General features: G+C 41.9%; 1 protein-coding gene across 1 annotated transcript in view; it reads right to left on the reverse strand.

Moving 5' to 3' along the window:
- LYST (lysosomal trafficking regulator) overlaps positions 1-13,012 on the reverse strand; it is a 195,228-nt gene extending 182,216 nt beyond the window's left edge. The window contains exon 1 of the mRNA XM_057530732.1: positions 12,519-13,012. The gene's annotated coding sequence lies outside the window, so the exon portion shown is untranslated. The remainder of the gene's footprint in view (positions 1-12,518) is intronic.
- Between the last annotated feature and the right edge of the window lie 382 nt (positions 13,013-13,394).

The following is a 13,394-nucleotide window of genomic DNA, read 5'->3' on the forward strand; positions in this document are numbered from 1 at the left end:
CCAGCCCCACTGGTACCTTGATCTGGGACTCCCAGCCACAGGAACAATGAGAAAATAAACTTCTGTTGTTTAAGCCACCTAGGCTGTAGTATTTTGTTATGGCAACCCTAGCAGACTAACATACCCCCCAAAATAATTTTATTAAAGAACATACAGGTTTTCTGTCAGCTTGGGATCTGGTGCCGAAGTCAACACTGTGTGATCCTAAACATCATCTTTCTCATTGAACCTATCAACTTCAAACATTCATATTTTAGCCATTTATTATGTTTATTTTTATTGTCTCCTGCATTTAGACTATAAGCTCCACGAAGGCAGCAACACTTGCTCTGTTTATGATGTATCCCATGTGCCAGAACAGTAGTACCTGGCACATAGTAAGCACTCAGTAAATATTTTTTGAATGAATAGTTTAATTAAGAAGATTTTGTTCAAATTCAAGTAAATATCCAAAGAATGAGTTATTCATACTTTGAGATGAAGTTTGACAACTCTAATGCCTACTGCACTGCACTGGCATAGAAATGGATTTGTAAAGAAGTGGCAGAGGGGATGCAGGGCTGTCATTTCAGGAACAGTAACATGGTCAAAATTATACAGATGGTCCACCTTTGCCTACAGACCAAGTAATTGCTACATTAAAAAATTATAGTTGGGGGCTTCCCTGGTGGCGCAGTGGTTGAGAATCTGCCTGCTAATGCAGGGGACACGGGTTCGAGCCCTGGTCTGGGAAGATCCCACATGCCGCGGAGCAGCTGGGCCCGTGAGCCACAATTGCTGAGCCTGCGCGTCTGGAGCCTGTGCCCCGCGACGGGAGGGGCCGCGATAGAGAAAGGCCCGCGCACCGCGATGAAGAGCGGTCCCCGCACCGCGATGAAGAGTGGCCCCCGCTTGCCGCAACTGGAGAAAGCCCTCGCACGAACCGAAGACCCAACACAGCCAAAAATAAATAAATAAATAAATAAATAAATAAATAAATAAATAAGAAAGAAAATCCTTTAAAAAAAAAAATTTCTATAAAAAAAAAAAAAATTATAGTTGTATAAATTTAGTTTCGGAGTGCTTTACTTTATTAGGATGTATATGGATCTTTAAAAAACATGCTTTTTAATAGGTACCTTGAAACGTTATTGAAGAAGTCAATTCATAATTAATGTCTCCATTAGGTTACTAGTAACGTCCACTCTTTTTTGCAAAGCTTATCAGAGTAGGTTTTAATAAGATTCTTTTATGTACTTTTCTCTACTAAATCACTGATAACATTTTAAATCCCCCAAAATATGTGTACTTTACTTTAAAACTCTTATAACATTGCATTAAAAGACTGGTAAACAGCAAAAAAAAATTTATGGGAAGATCTTTTCAACCAGCTAAAAGCGTTAAAACAACCCAAATATTCCCTTCTTTGCTGTGGAAACTTCATACTGAGTGTGTCTTAGTGTCCTACTTTCTCGCTTGCCATTTCTTATTTTTATAGTTGATATTTGTCTGTCTTAATTCCCAATATATTCCTGTGGAAAACAAGTTTCTGATTAACTTTGAGCTATGAGCTGCGTGAGCTGTTTATTCTGGAAGAGAACACTAAGTCTATCCTATACAACAGACAGGCTAAGAAGTGGAAGGAAATTAAGAAATGTTATCATAAGAAATGCATGTTTGCTATCCATTCCTGTTTAAAAGCCAAGAGCCCAGGGGATCAGAGCAGATTAAAAATTCATAAGAACCCTCTAAAGCTCATGGTAGCTCATTCAGCAGACCAGAAAAACAAAGAAACAGTTCAAGGTATCAGCAAGTTCACAGAACAGAATATTACTTGACCAGTTCAAAGCAAGAGTTGGAAAGGGCCAGTCAGGTTCAAAGTAAGGAAGAGGTAAAGATTTTATACATATATATATGTGTGTGTGTGTGTGTGTGTGTGTGTTTCACTGCCTACTCAAAGAAACCTGTGCTACATAAGAATATTCTTAATGTACATTTTCTCTATAATTTCATACATGCCACTAGTTTGGACCACTTCAGAAAATGTCTCTGATTCTACCTAACACCACAAACGGAATCCACTAGTGAGATTGTAACACTGATGCCTTATTTCAGGCCTTCATTCAATTACTGACTCTTTTCTGTGTACTTGCAATGTTTGAGGCTTTGGGATATAGAGGTAGATAAAAGACATTCTATTATGGAGAACAGTATGGAGGTTCCTTAAAAAACTAAAAATAGAGTTACCATATGATCCAGCAATCCCACTCCTGGACATATATCCAGTGAAAACTATAATTTGAAAAGATACATGCACCCCAGTGTTCATAGCAGCACTATTTACAATAGCCAAGACATGGAAGCACCCTAAATGTCCATCGACAGGTAAATGGATAAAGAAGATGTGGTATATATACATACAATGGAATAATAGCCATAAAAAAGAATGAAATAATGCCATCTGCAGCAACATAGATGGACCTAGAGATTATCATATTCAGTGAAGTAAGTCAGAGAAAGACAAATATATAATATCAATTATATGTGGTATCTAAAAAAATGATACTTATTTACAAAACAGAAATGGACTCACAGACATAGAAAACAAACTTGTGGTTACCAAAGGGGTAGCAGGAGGGTGGGGGGAGAGATAAATTAGGAGTTTGGGATTAACAGATACACACTACTGTATATAAAATAGGTAAACAACAAGGACCTACTGTATAGCATGGGGAACTATGCTCAATATCTTGTAATAACCTATAATGGAAAAGAATCTGAAAAAGAATATACAAATATATGTATATGTGTCACTTTGCTGTACACTTGAAACTAACACAATATCGTAAATTAACTTTAATTTTTTTAAAAAGACATTCTAGGACTGTTGGGAGCTCCAGACAAGTAAACAAGCAATTACAGTGGATGGTGATGAAGGTCATGACAGTGTCATGCACAGCGATCCCTGAGGCACTGTGGAGGGACGTCCAACCCCACCTTTGGGATCAGAAAAGACATCTTGGAAAAGCTGACTCTAGACTTCAGACTTAAAAGCCTCAGTAGGCTTCAGGCAGGCCAATTTTTCCTAACTGCTTTTAGTGCCCCCAATCTAGGATAAAATTTTAAAAATGAGATCAGTGCAGTGAGTCTTTCCGCAAAGCTGAGTTTATTCAATTCAAAAGACTGTCCTCTAGTATTCTGAAACTATGCCCTTCCTACTTTTTTGGAATTTAAATAACCTTTCTTTATGATACAGCAATCAGAGCCATGCATATGTTTAATGGCCTTTCTTGACCAATTAAGTGGCAATAAAAAGTTGGCGAGCTGACTGGTCCCTGAAAGAGTTTATTGTTTTGTTCTTAATTTTTTTACTTTTTGGTAGCAGTCTATAAAATCCATGTGTCCAGAAACCAGGATGGGCCGGCAGGGAGTTCTAGGCCCATGCTCCTCCTCAGACCTGCAGCACCAGCATGTGAGAAATCCAGAATCTCAGGCCGCGCCCCAGACTCACTGAGTCACACTGGGCATTTCAACAAGATGCTCAGGTGATTTCTATGCACATTAAAGTTTAAGAAGCACTCTTTTAGGAGGGGGAAGAGCATGTGTAAAAACCGGTGAGAGAGCAGACACAGAGAGCAGACTTGTGGCTGCCGAGCGGGGCGGGAGATGGAGTGGGAGTCTGGGGTTAGCAGATGCAAACTATTACATATAGACCGCATAAACAACAAGGTCCTACTGTAAAACACAGTAGGGAAGTATATTCAATATCCTGTGATAAACCATAATGGAAAAGAATATGAAAAAGAATGTGTATATATATATATGTATAACTGAATCACTTTGCTGTACAGCAGAAATGAACACATTGTAAATCAACTATACTTCAATTGAAAAAAAAAACTAGTGAGAGAGACTGTGGTGGCTTGAAGATCCTTTTTAAAATAGAAAAAGTAAAGGCCACATTTCAGGGAGGTTGAGAGTGATGTTAGGAAGGCAGGTGGGCAGGTGGGTGAAGATAACTAATATTTCCCTCTGCTCCAACTGCAGCCAGAGAGATAATTGCTCCCTATTTCATCCTGGTTGTTCTTAACTAAGCCATATTCCACGCTGCTTAAGATGTCTAATCACTAGGGACTTCCCTGGTGGCACAGTGGTTAAGAATCCGCGCTCCCAATGCAGGGGGCCCGAGTCCGATCCCAGGTCAGGGAACCAGATCCCACATGCATGCCGTTAACAACTAAGAGTTTGCATGCCACAACTAAGGAGCCCACGTGCCGCAACTAAGGAGCTGGTGAGCTGCAACTAAGGAGGTCTGGAGACGCAACTAAGACCCCATGCAACCACATAAATAAATGAATATATTTTTTAAAACGTCTAATCACTTGTTGAAGAACCACACAACACAGGTTAAACTCTTGTGGGGCAAATATCTTATCTGGGGCCTATTGTGTGGCAATTAGTGGGATTCTGATAAAGCATATCGTAACTATTAATCATAGGTTGGGCTGACTCTCCAGAGGGACTGGTGGAGAGTCTGTTTTAATAAGGACCAGACACCAAAGCATAAAGGTTTACCCTAAGCCAGCGTACTGCTACATCACAGAGGTGGAAGGAGCCTGTCCCACCCAAGTGCTGTGATGTCTCAATTAGTCTCTGTCCTGTGCCACACTGAATGCACACAAGGCACATCTTGCCCTCTTGGTATTTGTAAGTTAAGATATAAAGTATGCATTATCTCTTTTATCTGCTAATAGGGAAAGAATATCCCAAGTGAGTGTGACAGACAAGCCAGAACACAATCGAATACAGTAGTCTTTCCTATGTTCCTTAACTCCCAGTACCTATCGTTATTTTTGTAATTTGTTTCTCTTCTCAAATATACTTGGAGTTCAATAAGTTGTGAGGACTGCATTTTAGCATTCTGTATTCCCAAGTGCCTGAGACAGCAGCTGCGCAATAATTTTTTTTAATAAATGAGGAGGAGGAGGATACAGAAGAATACAGTAGCTGAAAGAATTCTCCATGACCTGTGGTCTCGTGGTCAATAGTTGTTAGAGGTTATATATCTTTTACACTTTGGGAGATTTTATTTAAACCCTGACTTTTGTGCCTGGAATATCAGAATATTTCATATCTATGTGCATTCTGATGTGGCATCCTGATAGTAAAGTGCTATTTTATGAATGGATAAAGAAGATGTGGTATATATATACAATGGAATATTACTCAGCCATAAAAAAATAATGAAGTAATGTCATTTGCAGCAGCATGGATGGACCTAGAGATGATCAGACTAAGTGAAGTAAGCCAGGCAGAGAAAGATGAATACCATATGATATGTGGAATCTAAAATATGACACAAATGAACTTATCTAGAAAACAGAAACAGAATCACAGACATAGAGAATAGACTTGTGGTTGCCAAGGGGCAAGGAGGGGAGGGATGGATTGGGAGTTTGGGGTTAGCAGATGCAAACTATTATATACAGAATGGATAGGTCTTACTGTATAGACCAGGGAACTATATTCAATATTCTGTAAGAAACCGTAATGGAAAGGAATATGAAAAAGAATATATATATATATAACTGAATCACTTTGCTGTGCAGCAGAAATTAACACAACATTGTAAATCAATTATACTTCACTAAAATAAATTTAAAAAATAAAGTGCTATTTTATGCAACGAGAAACCAAACTTCTAAAACTTACATCATTTCCCCAGTTCACAATGTGAACTAATTTGAGGGGCATAGACCTGTCATATATTTGGAATCAGAACTGAATAATAATGTAGTGTGACCCCCATCTTCAGCCTAAGCTATATTTACCTGTCGAATTCGGATGGTGGGGGTTGTAGGGGTCCCGGTGGGGCTGTCCAGGAATAACCTACATGAGCAAGTGAAGGGTATTCTGGGGAAGCTCTCGTTCTAAGTTTCTCTGGTACACAAGCTCATCTAATAATAAAACTTGGGCCGCAGAAGGGAAGGGATGAACGTATGTACAGCATGGTGTCTGGTGTCCAAATCTACTCCTCACCAGCACCTGAGATATTTCTAAGTCCTGAGCTTTCAAAGATATTTCAAAGGGATCTGAGATGAAAAACCGAAAGGCCTGTTTTCACTAAAGTGTCTGTAGAATCCCTGGTCCCAGGCAGCTCTGCCTTTAAGATCCATGCAAGCAAGCAGTCACACCAGAGAAAAGAGAACAGCTCTACTCTGCCATGGGGAGGGGCCTGCAGTGCACCAGCCACGGCGGAGGGAGGGCACTCATCTCCTTAGCTGTCTGCCCGGAGCCCTGGCTTGAAGCAAAAACCCTTCTCCCTGCCCAGCGTGTGCTGACATTAGAGCAACGCAGGAAATGAAGGACTCCACGGGAACACAGAATTCACTCTGTAAACAGCTAGCTGGTGGCCAGCTTTTGCCTTTTTCAAGCAGCTACTCCGTGAGCAAAGTTCTGAGACAGTTGTACCACTTAGTCGTAGAGATGCAGCCCAGGCATGCTATCTTATTGAAAATAAAATATAGACTCTTGTTTGGAAGTATAACAATATCCAACCCGTAAAAAGTAATCTGAAACACACGATAATATTGGGAAAAATGCAGACGTTGTGTTGGAAAATCAATCACTGAAATATAGAATGAAGAAGACAGGGTGGGGACTTCCCTGGCGGTCCAGGGGTCAGGACTCGGCACTTTCACTGCTGAGGGCCCAGGTTTGATGACTAGTTGGGGAACTAACATCCCGCAAGCCACGTGGCGCAGCGGAAAGAAAATTCTAAAAATCTGAGGAATACAAGTAAGACATTTTTAAGCACCTTTGTGAACTGTAAAGGATCTTAAATAAGCAAGGTATTTAAAAGCATCTGGGTCTATTTAATAACATAATCTTCTGGATTTTCATCCATATTTTTTAAAAGATCATGTCACTTCACATGGGTCACTGTGGTAGAGTAGTTTAGTCAGCAAAGCCCCAAGGCAGTCACACCAAGCAGTCACACTCAGGAGCAAGTGAGCTCAGTCTTCAGCTGGATAAAGACTCCCGGCCAGAAGAGAAGTCTTGCCAAAATGCAGTGCCTCCCTGGGCAAGGGGAGAGCTGCTTTGTGGCAAGTGGCTCTGGCTCTCTGGGTGGTTTTTGTGGCCGGGGTACAAGCTGCCATTTGACTCAGATTCTCCTGAATTCGATGTGATTTCTGGAATATACTCCCCTATTCCATCCCACTCTCCCTCCCCCACCCAACATCCCTAAGAATCAGATACCAGCCACCTGAAAGAAAAAGAATGATTTTAGACTGCACGAGTTTCTTCTCCAGACCTTAAAAGCATCAACCAAGAATGTGAGGTCACCAAATCAAAGGAATAAATGGCCAGGAAATGTACTATAAAGCACTGTCACAGGACCACTCGCCCCTCAGGATAACCTCTCCTGACTTTTGTCCTGCCCAACCTACAGCACCATTTCTGGAACTCAGCTGCTGACTGATGATTAGGTCTAATAGAGAGCGAGAGTTTCCTGACGGGATGCAGACAACACTGTGTTTGCTGGCAGCTGTGCCTCCGCTAATTGTTGGAAACCTGGCTTTTGACCCTATGCTCGCTCTCCACCACCACGCCCAACTCAGGCAATTTAGCGAAGCCAGCTCTTCACACGATGAAGGCAGCTCTCAGGTAAGTATCCTACCCACCACCGTGGCTGATGCTTTTTTTTTTTTTTCTCTTGGCTGTGCCAGATCTTAGTGGCAGCACGCGGGCTCTTCGTTGCTGCCTGCGGGATCTTCTTAGCGGCATGCGGGATCTAGTTCCCTGACCAGGGATCGAACCTGGGCCCCCTGCACTGGGAGTGCGGAGTCTTAACCACTGGGCCACCAGGGACCACTGGACCTTGTGGCTGATTCTTAATAAAGAGACCTGGTTTTAGAACATTCATCCCCAGGGCGAATGCACTTGCAGGTATGTGGGAGTTTCCTGAAATAGGATAAATTCAAGTCAGACCTATAATAGATGTCTTCGAAAATAAGATAAATCCTTGGCCACTGGAGACCGGTTTACAAGCAGGAGCATTTGATGGAAAATGCCATCATCCCAAGTGCCACCTCTGTTTCTGGGTTCCCTAACCAGATGCCTGAGAATTAGTGTGAAAGACACCATTTAAAGGGAAAGAGAACAGGGAGAAAGATTTTCCTCCAAATAGTCTCTTGTTTGAACACCATGCATTACACTCATCTTTTCCCCTCGAATTAGAAATGTCATCTTTATTCCATACTAACGTTCTTTTTTCCAGGCTGTTTCTGAACTCTCTAAAATACAGAAATATACACCTGTAAACTGATAGCCCTGAAAATGGATCTCAATCTTCAGAGGAATAACTGCTGTCTCATTTTTTCTTTGATTTCACTGCTATTACATATGTAGCACTGTGCCTTCTGTCTTGTATACACAAGTGATTGATTACATCATTTGAATTCTGTAATTGTTCCAAACCTGTATTCTATTTACCGGCCACTTCTTCAGTTTCAGGGAGTGAAGAGGGAGAAATGCAGGAGGAAGAATATATCCCATTCAATGGTAATTTACCAGTCTATGTGAAAAAAAGATCAGTAGTCTTGCCTTATCCTGCCTTCCCTTCTAAAGAATCAATAACACAGACATTCTGAAAACACAGAAGAGAAGAATGTAGGCTGTAAGATCTAAAAGTAAGTTCACTGGTCATTTCTTCTAAGGTAAGAAAGCTATGCCGATTTATGACTCAGGAAAAGTTTCATGGTTTGGCACCAACATCTTAACAGTGACTCTCCACAGTCTTTACCACATGTAATATGTACTATAGGCCAGAAATAACCATGTGAAGCAGGTTTGAGTTTTTTCTTCTATCTACAAGTTTTCATAAAAACGTAAAGACTGCCTGGATGAAATACACGCCTAGTGTATAGGACTATTACCATCTATTTTTACCGAGAGTATTTTTTAGTAATCTTGGCTCAGGGCTTTCTTTCTCTGTGCCTATTTCTTATTTATAGAAAGCTGTCTCCTCAACTGCCCAGTGTTAAAATCCCTCCAGCAGCTTTCCTATCACTCTTCAAATGTCCCTGGAATTCCACTTCTTACTCAAAGATTTTTCTTATCCAAATGGGAATGATGAAGTATGGCTGCACTTTCAATCCCACTCCTGGGCATATACCCGGAGAAAACCATAATTCGAAAAGATAATGCACCCCAATGTTCGTTGTAGCACTATTTACAATAGCCAAGACGTGGAAACAACCTAAATGTCCATCAGCGGATGAATGGATAAAGAAGATGTGGTACATACATACAATGGAATATTACTCAGCCATAAAAAAGAATGAAATTATGCCATTTGCAGCAACATGGAGGGACCCAGAGATTATCATACTAAGTGAAGTAAGTCAGACAGAGAGAGACAAATATCATATGATATCATTATATGTGGAATCTAAAAAAAGGATGCAAATGAACTTATTCACAAAACAGAGACAGACTCACAAACTTAGAAAACAAACTTATAGTTACCGAAGGGGAAATGTGGGAGGGGGGAGGGATAAATTAGGAGTTTGGGATTAACAGATATACCCTACTATATATAAAATAGATTATCAACAAGGATCTACTGTATAGCACAGGGAACTTTACTCAGTATTCTGTAATAACCTATATGGAAAAAGAATCGGAAAAAGAATGGATATATGTATATGGATAACTGAAACACTTTCCTGTACACCTGAAACTAATGCAAATTGTAAATCAACTATACCCCAATATAAAATAAAAATTAAATTTAAAAAAAAGTTCTATTCAAACCTCAAAAAAAAAAGTATGGCTGCACTTTATCCTTTAAAGAATTCCATTTAGCTTCCTTTGAGGAAGGACATGAGTTCAATGTACTATCATTCAGCTTGGCTAAATAGGCCCCAGTGTTGCACGGGATGCCAGTCACTGTGATAATTCAGACGATCCTTTTTTTTTTTTTTTTTTTTTTTTGAGGTTACCAGAATGCTTTCATTTGGATTGCTCTTCTCTCGTGAATGTACAGGGGCATTTGTTATTTTACTGATGGTAAAATTAGAGCCTAGAGAAATTAGGTAACTTAACTGTTAGTAACCAGCAGGGTGGGGCTGGAACTCAGGTTTCCTGATTCCAAATTCCTAAGCAGGTCATGACAGAGTAATAACTACAAAACTTACTAACCGGATTTCTTGAAAGGATTTTCTTAAAAGCATTTTGCCAGAGTCTAATTTTAGAGTTCAAGTGTTAACAGCATTGTCACGTTTCAACTGGTTTGTAACTTCTCTATGTGAAAAACATACTTTTACTTCAGGGAAGAGTTAAATATTCTTTCCAGGGTCTTTGCTGTGCTTTAATTATTGAGCATTACTCCAAGGGTATTTATATTATGATACTGAAGATGCACACTTACCATGCACAATTACTTTCAAGGGAGGGAAAAGAATGGGAGTTAGAATTACCATATGATCCAGCAATTCCACTTCTGGGTATATACCCTAAAGAACTGAAAGCAGTTCTTGGAACTTGAACAGATACTTGTAACTCTGATGTTCATAGCAGCGTCATTCACAACAATCAAAAGGTAGAAGCAACCCAAGTATCCATACATGGATGAATGGATAAACAAAATGTGATCTATGCATACAATGGAATATAATTCAGCTTTAAAAAGGAAGGAAGTTCTGATATTTGCTACAACATGGATGAACCCTGAGGATATTATGCTAAGTGAAACAAGCCAGTCATAAAGGAGAATATATGATTCCACATATATGAGGCACTTAGAATAATTAAATTCATACAGACAGAAAGTAGAATGATGGTTGTCAGGGGCTAGGGGGAGGAAATAATGGGGAGTGAGTGTTTAATGGGGACAGAGTATTACTCGGGGATGACGAAAAAGTTCTAGCGATGGATGGTGATGAAGTTTGCATAACAGTGTGAATGTACTTAATGCCACAGAACTGTACACTTAAAATGGTTAAAATGATAAATGTTCTGTTTTATATAGTTTAACACACACACACACATGAGACAGAACAGTTAACCCTAATCTGGAGGGAGGAATATAAGGAAGGCTTCTCAGAGGAGGCGGTTTCATCTTGAAAGATGAGAAGAGGTTTGGTAGGCAGGAGAGTAGGAAAAGTTCCTCTAGGCTGAGGGAATAACTTCGGGAAGTAGGAAGGCAAATCACAAGGTCGTATTCAAGGAATAGCAACTTATCCAGGTGACTGGACACTTGCAGGTGACTGCGCACTTATGGGTAAGTTACAAGAGATGAAGCTGCAATGGCAAGGTGGGGGGAATCTTGAGGCCCCCTGCATGCCATGCAAGAAGTTTGGGCTTTATTCTGTAGGCAATGGGAAGACTGGAGTCCTTTAAGCTTGGGGACACGATCAAGCTTGCATTTTGGAAAGATAATGCTTGGCAGTTGAGTGAAGAATGGGTTGGAGGGGAAAGACTAGAGGCATGGACGCTGGTGGAGAGGGTCTGGCAATCGCCTGAGAGAGAGACAATGAGGGCCGAGTTGAGAGGACGTGGAATGGAGGGGGCTGTTTAGCAGGAGGTGGAAACCAGCAGGAGGTGGGGAGTGAGAAGGCTTGTGGAGTGGAGGACGGCCCAGGCTACTTGGCTTCTGAGTGCACGGAGTTGTCTTTTCATCCACTTCCGTCTTTTCATCTTCATCCACATCCCCAGCCCAGGTGACCCACCCACAAGCTCTCCAGGTCTCCTGTCTCAGAACAAGCGCTCAGTACCCCTCCCAACCTTGACTCTACTTGGGCTTACTCTTCCCTCCCGATCCCTAAACCCCTGACTTCCATACTGTTCCCAGCCGCCTCTCCATCTGGCAGGCATTCTGGCTCTTGCTAGCTTTCCCTCCAATCTCACCCGTAGTCTTTCCCTTCCCCTCCAACTCCAGCCACAGAATTTCTTATTTATCCCTTCATAATTCCCCACTCCGATCCTTAGTTCTGTGCTGTCTCCCTCCTCCTCCTAGACCAGTCTCTAGCCTCTGAGATAGAGGGACTTGAGCTATCCTTAGCACAGATCAGGAATATGGTAGAGGCTGAAGGGTTAGCGATCTAGCAGTGGGGGTGAGAGTGAGAGAGAGAGAGAGAGAGAGAAAGAAAATGCACTTTGGATACGTTTGGGTTTGATGTACTTCGTCTAATAACATCTCACGGAAGTCCACCTGCACCCACTTACTGCTTGAGTCCTTGTACCTATGCCAGGCCCAAGAGAGTCAACCTCAGTTTACTGGCATCCAAGAATCAGAGCTGGACTCTCTCCAATAATGGTCACTGGCTCACCGCATTCTCCTTCCTTTCTGCACAGTATCTCCGGGCAAGCAGTCTGTAGGAACCAGCTCCTGAAAGCACCAAGGCTGCCAGGAATTCAGCTGTTAATCATCTTCCTCAGTGGTTCTAAAGCTCTCAGCCTGTACCCAGCCTGCCCACCAAATCTGCGCAACTGCTTGGCTGGCACTGGGAGGTCTCAGAAACACTTTAACCTACCTGTACAGTGACTGTCTTTTTCAGGTGAGCAGGGAACTCTTCCCTTTGGTCGTCACTCTGTAGGCAGTTTCACTGAAGGCTCATTAGCAACCACCTACGCTGTGTTGCTGCAGTGAAACTGGTCTCCTCCATGCTGTTATGCAAGCCGGGTCTCTTGTTTGCAGTTCACTTCTGGCTTCTGTTCAGCTGACTTAGGATAGAATCATTCTCCTGGCATTATAAGAACATGCCCAGTTGAGTCAAACAAACTGAAACCCCATTAAATGGCAAAGGCAAATCCTGCTGCACTCTCTGATGTCCCTGGGAGCAAATGGCAGAGGAATAGCTTCGTGCACCACAAGAACCTCCCAACACCACTTCCCCATGGAAGAATGGATACTCGGCCAAAAGAGGCAATGCACCAAACACTCCGGCACTACAGCTGCTCTTTTCAAAGCCAGATCGTCATTGGAAAGGACTTCTTGTGAGCCCTCTGCTGCTTTTTCATTTGGTGATGGGGCTAGGCAATCTCTGTGTTGCCGGCAAGACGAGTGGCCCTCTCTCCCTCTGGCTCTTTGGCAGATGGCCATGCTTGAATCACATGGGGAAGTTGGCAAATCGAGTCCGATTCCTTTGCAGTGTAGCTGCAGCAAGGATTTCCAGTTAGTGATTTTGTGATGGCTGCGGTGAGTCATAGCGCCCTGATTCTCCAGCAGAGGGTGAGGGCCTGAGTTTGACCCCATGAGGATCATCATTACTCTTGTTCTGAGAATTCTGCAGTCCTTGGAGGACCTAGAACCAAACTAAACGCCAGAATGTGGGTCCTGAGCCTAGCTGCTGCCACTCACCATCTGGTTGCAAACTTTCACCAAACTTGCAGTGTAGATTTTTCTGGCC

The sequence above is a fragment of the Balaenoptera acutorostrata genome, chromosome 16, assembly GCF_949987535.1.
Source record: "Balaenoptera acutorostrata chromosome 16, mBalAcu1.1, whole genome shotgun sequence".
In the NCBI taxonomy this organism is placed as follows: Eukaryota; Metazoa; Chordata; class Mammalia; order Artiodactyla; family Balaenopteridae; genus Balaenoptera; species Balaenoptera acutorostrata.